The sequence below is a fragment of the Neophocaena asiaeorientalis genome, unplaced genomic scaffold (genome assembly GCF_003031525.2).
Source record: "Neophocaena asiaeorientalis asiaeorientalis breed wild unplaced genomic scaffold, Neophocaena_asiaeorientalis_V1.1 scaffold188, whole genome shotgun sequence".
Classification (NCBI taxonomy): Eukaryota; Metazoa; Chordata; class Mammalia; order Artiodactyla; family Phocoenidae; genus Neophocaena; species Neophocaena asiaeorientalis.
Genome location: NW_020174156.1, coordinates 5542924 through 5550372, shown reverse-complemented (window position 1 = coordinate 5550372; position 7449 = coordinate 5542924). Strand labels below are relative to the sequence as shown.

Below are 7449 nucleotides of genomic sequence, written 5' to 3'. Positions count from 1 at the left end.
AGGAAAATGACTCAGGACAGAAAGCTGGGGTAAACAGGGAGCTCATTACATGTGTTTCCCTTCTCTCAAGGACCACAGTCCTGCACTGCCTGTTTACCAGTTCCTGAAAACAATTACCTTATTTATTTTTCCTGTTTTATGGTTGTTTAGGTCAGGAGATTAAGTCCAAAATGAATATCTTAGTCACGGCTGGACGTGAAAATGTATCACCTCTTGGGATTTTGGCTAAGATCAAGAGTAGTATCTGTTCTTATTAGTTCTATAAGTTTTGAAAAATGAACACTGGCAGAATCAAGAATTATTATTTTAAAAGTATGCTTTGCTGATCATCTTTATCCTTCTGGCAACCCCTTACACAAACCCATCCACCTATCATATGTCCCATTCACTAGAAAAATGTTTTTAATTGTACATCAACTAAACTTCAATTTAAAAAGAAAGAAAAATATTTTTAGATCCAAATCCCTTTTAACATATTAGAATATTTGCATTTTAAAACATATTTTAAAGTAGAAAATTAAGAATAAATATTTAAATTTTCATGCATCTCTACTAGCTGATAAAATTAATGAACAAGGTATGTTCCTTTTGATCATCAAATTGCCCCCTCTGATATCAAATATATACTTATCACTACATTTAATCAAATATATACTTGCCATCTTGGTACTACATTTATAGCATAAAAGAACAAGTCTACACAGCTAACATTCTTTCTAACCTCATTACTTTTTTCTTCAGATCATGGCATTTTCTTTGCTTACATAATTCTCCATGTTCTTTTCTCCTTATTACTGCTCATAACTGACATAGAAGATGGGCAGAGTGACAAGAAATTAAACAATGCTTATATTTTATAAGAATATTGACCCTGAGACACCATGGGTTATGATACCTCCTCAGTTTGTATTCATGTACTGTATTCAAACAATCAGGTAAAGGGCACCAGGTATAGGGGAGATAAAGAGGAATCAGAAGATCTTAGTTGCAGTCTTCTGCCTTTTACTAACTAGCTGTGAGCCCATAGGTGATTTCATTTAACATCTTGGTTTCAACATCAGTGAAACGTTAGTGTTGGACTAAAGAATTTTAGTATCTAACATTTACTGAGAGTACTTTCTATGTTCCACGTACTATGCCAAGAATCTTAAATATTCAATGTTGTTTAATCTTCACCATAATAAATCTTTGAGATTATTTGTCAGGGTTCTCCAGAGAAACAGAACCAATAGGATATATATATATATAGATATGTGAGAGGATATTTTTCATTAGAATTTGCTTGCATGGTTATGGAGGCCAAGAATTTCCACAGTATGCCGTCTTCAATCTAGAGAACCAGGAAAGCTAGTAGTATAATCCAGCCCAAGACCAGAGGCCTGAGAACCAGAGGGGTTGCTGATGTAAGTCCCAGAGTTTAAAGACCCGAGAACCAGGAGTTTCAATGTCCAAAGGAAGGAGATATGGGCAACCCAAATCAAGAAAAGAGAGCAAATTAGTCCTTCCTCCTCCTCCTTTTTCTATTCAGGCCCTCCGTGGATTGGGTGATGCTCACCTGCATTGGAGAAGGCAATCTGCTTTACTCAGTCTACTGATTCAAATGCTAATCTCATCCTGAGACACCCTCACAGACATACCCAGAAATAATGACCAACTATCTGAGCATCCCTTAACCCAGTCAAGCTGGCAAATAAAATTAATCATCACAGAAACAGATATTATTATTATTATTGTTATCTTATGAATACTTAAAACTGAGGTTCAGCACCACTAAGGATCTCCTCTAAGTGGTAAACAGAAGAGCCGGTTTTGGACTTACCTGTCTGACTCATGGGCCCCCGCTGGTAACCCTCAAATTCCCAGTGACACAGATTTTTAAACATTCTCCAAAATATTGAATTTCATATCCTGTTGGGAAAAAAGCTTACACACAGACTGGAGAGTCTTATCACTCCTCCTTCTGTTGAGCATAACCCAGGCCTGTACTGTGTTTGCACATTGTCTGTCAAATTTAGTTCCCAAGCAGAAACTTTGTCTAACACAACATTCTGCCTAGAGGTTCACACATTGCTGGCACTTGTTAAGTGTTCATAACAATATGAATGGCATCTGTTTACTAAAAGGCACTTTGCCATTAATGCTTATTTGACGTTAGTTCAAAAATATTTTTAGCAATGCTAAATGTTGAAAATATTCGAATCTTCTTAATATATGTAAAAGACCGTTTATATTAATATTAGCCCACAATAGCCTCAGTTTGGCCTAGTCTGGTTCTCGATAGACTGGACTCCCAGTAATATTCCTAGCCAAGATCTATTCCAGTTCATTTATTCATTTATTCATTCATTAGTTAGTGAATGTTTAGCGTCTAGTGAATATTTAAGCATATTTTTCACCTACCATTGTGCTAAGTGCTAGACAAATAAAACAAATATAACTTCAACCTTCAGGAATTTATCATCTAGTGCACTGGGGTTTTGCATACAGGTAAGTAAACAGACAATTACAATTTGGTACAATAAGTACTATGGAGTTAGTACAACAGAAGGGGCATCTGAACCAGGATTAGGGATCAGAGAAGTCATCCTACACAAAGTGATATCCCAGTAAGACTTGAAATGTTCTCATAAATTAGCCAGGTAAAGAGCAGGTGTAAGAGGATCCCAGAGGCAAGAACTTGTTCAAAGAACTAAAGGTTAGGGAAAGAGAAAGGCACTATTGGAAAAACTGCATATAGCTCAGAATGGTCCAAAGGGGAGTGGTAAAAAATGAGATTGAAAGGTAAACAGACATCATTCTAATGGACCTTATAAGCTTTATAACCTCCGTGTTAAGCCATGGAACCTTTACCTGAAGACAACTGAAAAGATTTAAGTGGTCAAGTGAGATAATCAGATTTGCAGCTTGAAAAGGTCACTTACTTAGGCTGCAGTGTAGGAAGCAAATTACAGGGGACAAGGATGGATCAAAGGAGAACGATCAGGGGCCTTTTAAAATGATAGTATCCTTAATTATAGTAAAGGCAGTAGATGAATTAGAGTCAATTAAGATAAAATTGACAAGACAAGGTGGGAGTTGTTAGAAGAGAGGTAGTTGGGAAGGAATGGGAATCAAAGACATACTTGTGTTTTTGGCTTGGAGAACTGGATAGATGTTAATCCTACTCATTGGGATAGGGAACATGGAGGGAGAAACAGCTTTGAGGTTAGAAAAACTGATTTCAGTCAAGTCTAAAGAGATAGTTTTGTTGTTGTTTAGAATATCTTCTGGGACTATTTCAATTCTGATGTAGTCCTAATCTGTACCACAGATTAGCACCTGTGAACTAGAGTATTCAGTTTTATCTTTCTTCATCAATTCAGTCAAAAATGCACTTCAATTACTGGAAGGGTGATGATAGGAAATGGAGATTACTCATCCTGAATAATATTGATTCTTGAAGAAGGTGTTGGTGGAACATACCTCACAGGTTGGACGAGATCCTGTGGGGAAAGTACTATTCTGGGCTAGTCAATAAAATTTTATGTCCAGGCACATAAAATACAATACTAGTTCTATGGAAGATGACTGATAGAGAAAGTTCCTAGAGGATTGCAAGCCAATCTCAGCTGATATAGAATTTCTGCAAAAGCTGATACAGCATTTCTGAAAATGTAGCTGCTTTCATAGAAATGGACAAGAGACCTGGTGATATAGTAAATTAAATCGAATGTCCCAATCTGGTAGCTTTCACTGTCCACTGCCATAGGCTCCCCACAAAGACTGGACTTATTCATTGAGTGAAACCATTGGGAACATCCACCAAATTGCCTAACTGCTAAAAACTGAGATTATACTCAAAGAATCCTGTGCTCCCCAGCTGACTACATTTCTCATCCAGACTACTCTACTCAATTACTTTACCTCTCCAGCATCTGCAGACATTGGCATTTGTGACTCCACCATGGAACAGGGCTCAATGACAGTAGCCTAGGTATTTTTCGGGGAAGGTTTTAAAACCATAGCCATAATATTGAACTATATAATGAAATCCTTAAAAATAAATTAACTGCAGGTATCTTAATGTGTTGATGTAATGGAAGATGTCTGCCAAGAAGGATGGTTTTGGCTAGGATCTTAGGTCCATCCTTCTGATGATAATTAGGTAATATGTTTGGTTGCCTGTTGTTTATTGAGCCCACTCCTAATTTATGACAATAAAATCATGTTTTCAAGTTAAAAGGAAAAGTTTATGTTTCTGTATTCTATAGTGCAGTGGCTAAAGTGGTTTAAAGTTTCTCAGATAAAAGTTAGAACAACGAAGGATGCCAAAGAGCCATCCCTGTTTTATGCTGCTCTGCCTTGTCGTCTTTAAAATGATTGCTTTGAATTGTCAAGGTGGTATTATAAACAATGTAAAGAACATCTTTGTAATTATCTCCTTAGATTAAATTTCTAAAAGTGGGATTATATCCTGGATCAAATAATTTGCTCAATTTACAATTTATTTATATACCAGATTACTTACAAAAAGAACTACCCATTTAACTAACTCCCATGAATAAAACTTGAGTGATTATTTCCTCACATCTTCATTAATAATGGATTTTATCCGTATTTTAATCTATACTGATCCAAAAGCCAAAATATATTTCATAGTTTATTATTTTCACTTATCTGATTATTAATGCAGTTTCATATATTTTCATATTTCTTGGCCATTTGTATTTTTTCTATTAATCACCTTTGTATAACCATTGTTCGTTTTTTAACTGGGCTATTGATTTGTTTTTCTCATTGTGGGCCTCATTTTTTTCTCCTGATTTTTAAATTTGTAATATTTTTGACATTAATATTTTTTTAATTTTTACTGCCTGGAAATCACCTTTGTTTGATATTAATACTGTTGCTCCTGTTTCTTTTTGACTGTGTTTGTCTGATATATTTGCCATATATATTTATCTATAAATTCCTCTAGCAAACTCTAAAGTTATTCAGTTTTTCTATCCTCCTAAATAAGTCCTTAGTAAATTTTTATCATTTCCCAATGTTTCTTGATTTATTTAAATAGATTCTTTAAAAGTGCCCACATAAAAATATGTTTTTTTTACATTTAGCAGTTCATTGCTATTCCAATATGTGTTATCAATTTCTGAAGTCACTGTATGTCCTCGCACCCTACTCCTTTTCTTTAGGTTCAATTTTAGTAAGTTTTTATGCAAAAATCTATGAGTGGTAAACTTTCTAGAACTCCCTGTTTGAAAACAATGATTTATTTCATCCTTACTGGAATGATTCTTTTAATTGGGTGTGGAATTCTAGCTCAATTTCCCTCAGCTGTTTGAAGACATTCTTCCTTTGTCTTCTGACAATTTTGCTACTGATGAGAATTCTACCGTCAATCCACCTCTTCTTTCTGGTTATCTTGCCCTTTGATTTAATGAAGTTTCACTTTATTTTTCCTGTTCAGTATTTGGAGAGTTTTATGGATTTAATTGTGTCCCCTAAAAAAGATGTGTTGAAGTCCTAATCGCAGTGCCTCAGAATTTGACTTTATTTGGAAACAGGGTCCTTACAGGGGTAATCAAAATGAGGTCATTGGGAGTGGACTTCAATTCAGTATGACTGTTATCCTTCTAAAAGGGGGGAGTTTGCACATAGAGACAGACATACAACGAAGAGTTGGAGACACAGAGAGAATGCCATGTGAAGGTCAAGGCTGAGAGTGGGATAATGCACCTACTAGCCAAGGAACACCAATATCGCCAGTAAACCACCAGAAGATAGGAGAGAGGCAGAGAACAAATTCTTCCTTATAGCCCTCAGAAGGAATCTATGCTGCTAACACCTTGATTTTGGACTTCTAGCCTCCAGAGCTGTGAAACAATACATTTCTATTATTTTAAGCCACCCAGTCTGTGGTACTTTGTTACAGCAGCTCTAAGAAATAATACAGTGGGCATTTTCAAATGAGGCTCATGTGTTTCTTTAATTTTAGAATATTCTTAACAATAATATATTTGAATATTTCTTCTCTACTATTCTTTATATCCTCATCTCTGGGTTTTTATTAAATTTATATTAGAATATATCAATTAATCTATGTCTTTTAACTTTTCTTTCTATGAGTTTTGGTTGAATTCCTATGCCATATTCCAATTTGTTAATTCTCCCTTTGACTTTTTCTAGTCTATAGTTTACCTGAATATTGATTTTCTTATTCCAATATTTACATTTTTTATGTTCAGTATTAACCTGCAAGTTAATTAACCCAAAGTTAGCCTTAAGTTAATTTACTTCCTCATTTTTAATTTTGTTGGTTTTCTTAGTATTACTTTTCTTAGTGTGTTTGAATTTTTAATTTGAACTCTTACTTTCTGTGGGAATTTGTTCTTTACCACTGTGCACATTCCTCCTTGCCTAACAGTTTTACAGTTGTCTTAAATTCCACCTTGTCCCAGGGTCCCCTTTCAAGTACCTGATGATATTTAGTCTGAACTAGCAGGTAGATTGGCCCAGGTCCTAGCTTTGATTCTGTGCTTACTTCCATCTCTCAATATACTCTATCTGTAATTCAGGAAATTTTTGGTCACAACTTTTTACAACTTCCCTTCATGGATGATGGAGCACCAACACAGCCCCTATTTTAAGCAGTAAGCCTGACCCTTGTCTCCTGCCTTACATGAAGCACATTTAAACTCTGTTACTCCATCACAGATTTGCCTAATTCTGGTCCCAAAGTCTAGTAGGCTTTTAGTTTACTATTTTTGGTTTTCTCTTGCATTTTCATAGGCATAGGTAAATTTTTTGTTTAGCATGTCTTTTCAGTGTTTTCACTTTAGAGTTTATCTATCATTGCTGTATATTTAGAATGGCAAGTGAGGACTCAAACATGAAATCACAACCCCATCTTGAACAGAAACCCTGGATTACTTCCTAACTTCATATCTTTCTGAGTCATTCCTAGTTAACTTCTTTTAACACTTTTCTACAGCCCAACGCGGAGAACTCTGTTGGTCTGGAATGACCCATGTGAACTATTCCTAGGCTGTAAATATATTAGGCTTAAATAGCTTTTGACAAAATCAGGCTAAGCTAGGCCCTATTTCTTTTCTCCTGGTTGATAAAATATACACATACCAGCAACAGTAAACAAGAAATATGGATAATGATTTTTCCTTAATTCTGAATGCTGAACTACGATTATTTGCCTTCCATAATGCTGAGTCAAGGTGCTTGGCCTTAACACCTCAGCATTATGAAAGGGAAATATAGAAGAGAGAGGCATATCCAGTTGCAATGATCTTTTAATTTTCATTACACAATGACTCTCCCCATTAGCAAGCCTAGGCTACGTGTTGCTATAGGATCTAACTGAGATCAATTCTCCTCTTTCCTGGAGTGGAAGAAGTAATGAAGAGAGGATTTGAACTCCTTCCTTGAAGATTAACAACATTCATTTTCCTCAAA

The 7449-nt window shown here is 35.5% G+C and overlaps 1 pseudogene; it reads left to right on the top strand.

The window, feature by feature from the left end:
- The first annotated feature begins 205 nt into the window (after nucleotides 1–205).
- LOC112406380 (uncharacterized) lies at nucleotides 206–353 on the top strand (annotated as a pseudogene).
- The last annotated feature ends 7096 nt before the right edge of the window (nucleotides 354–7449 follow it).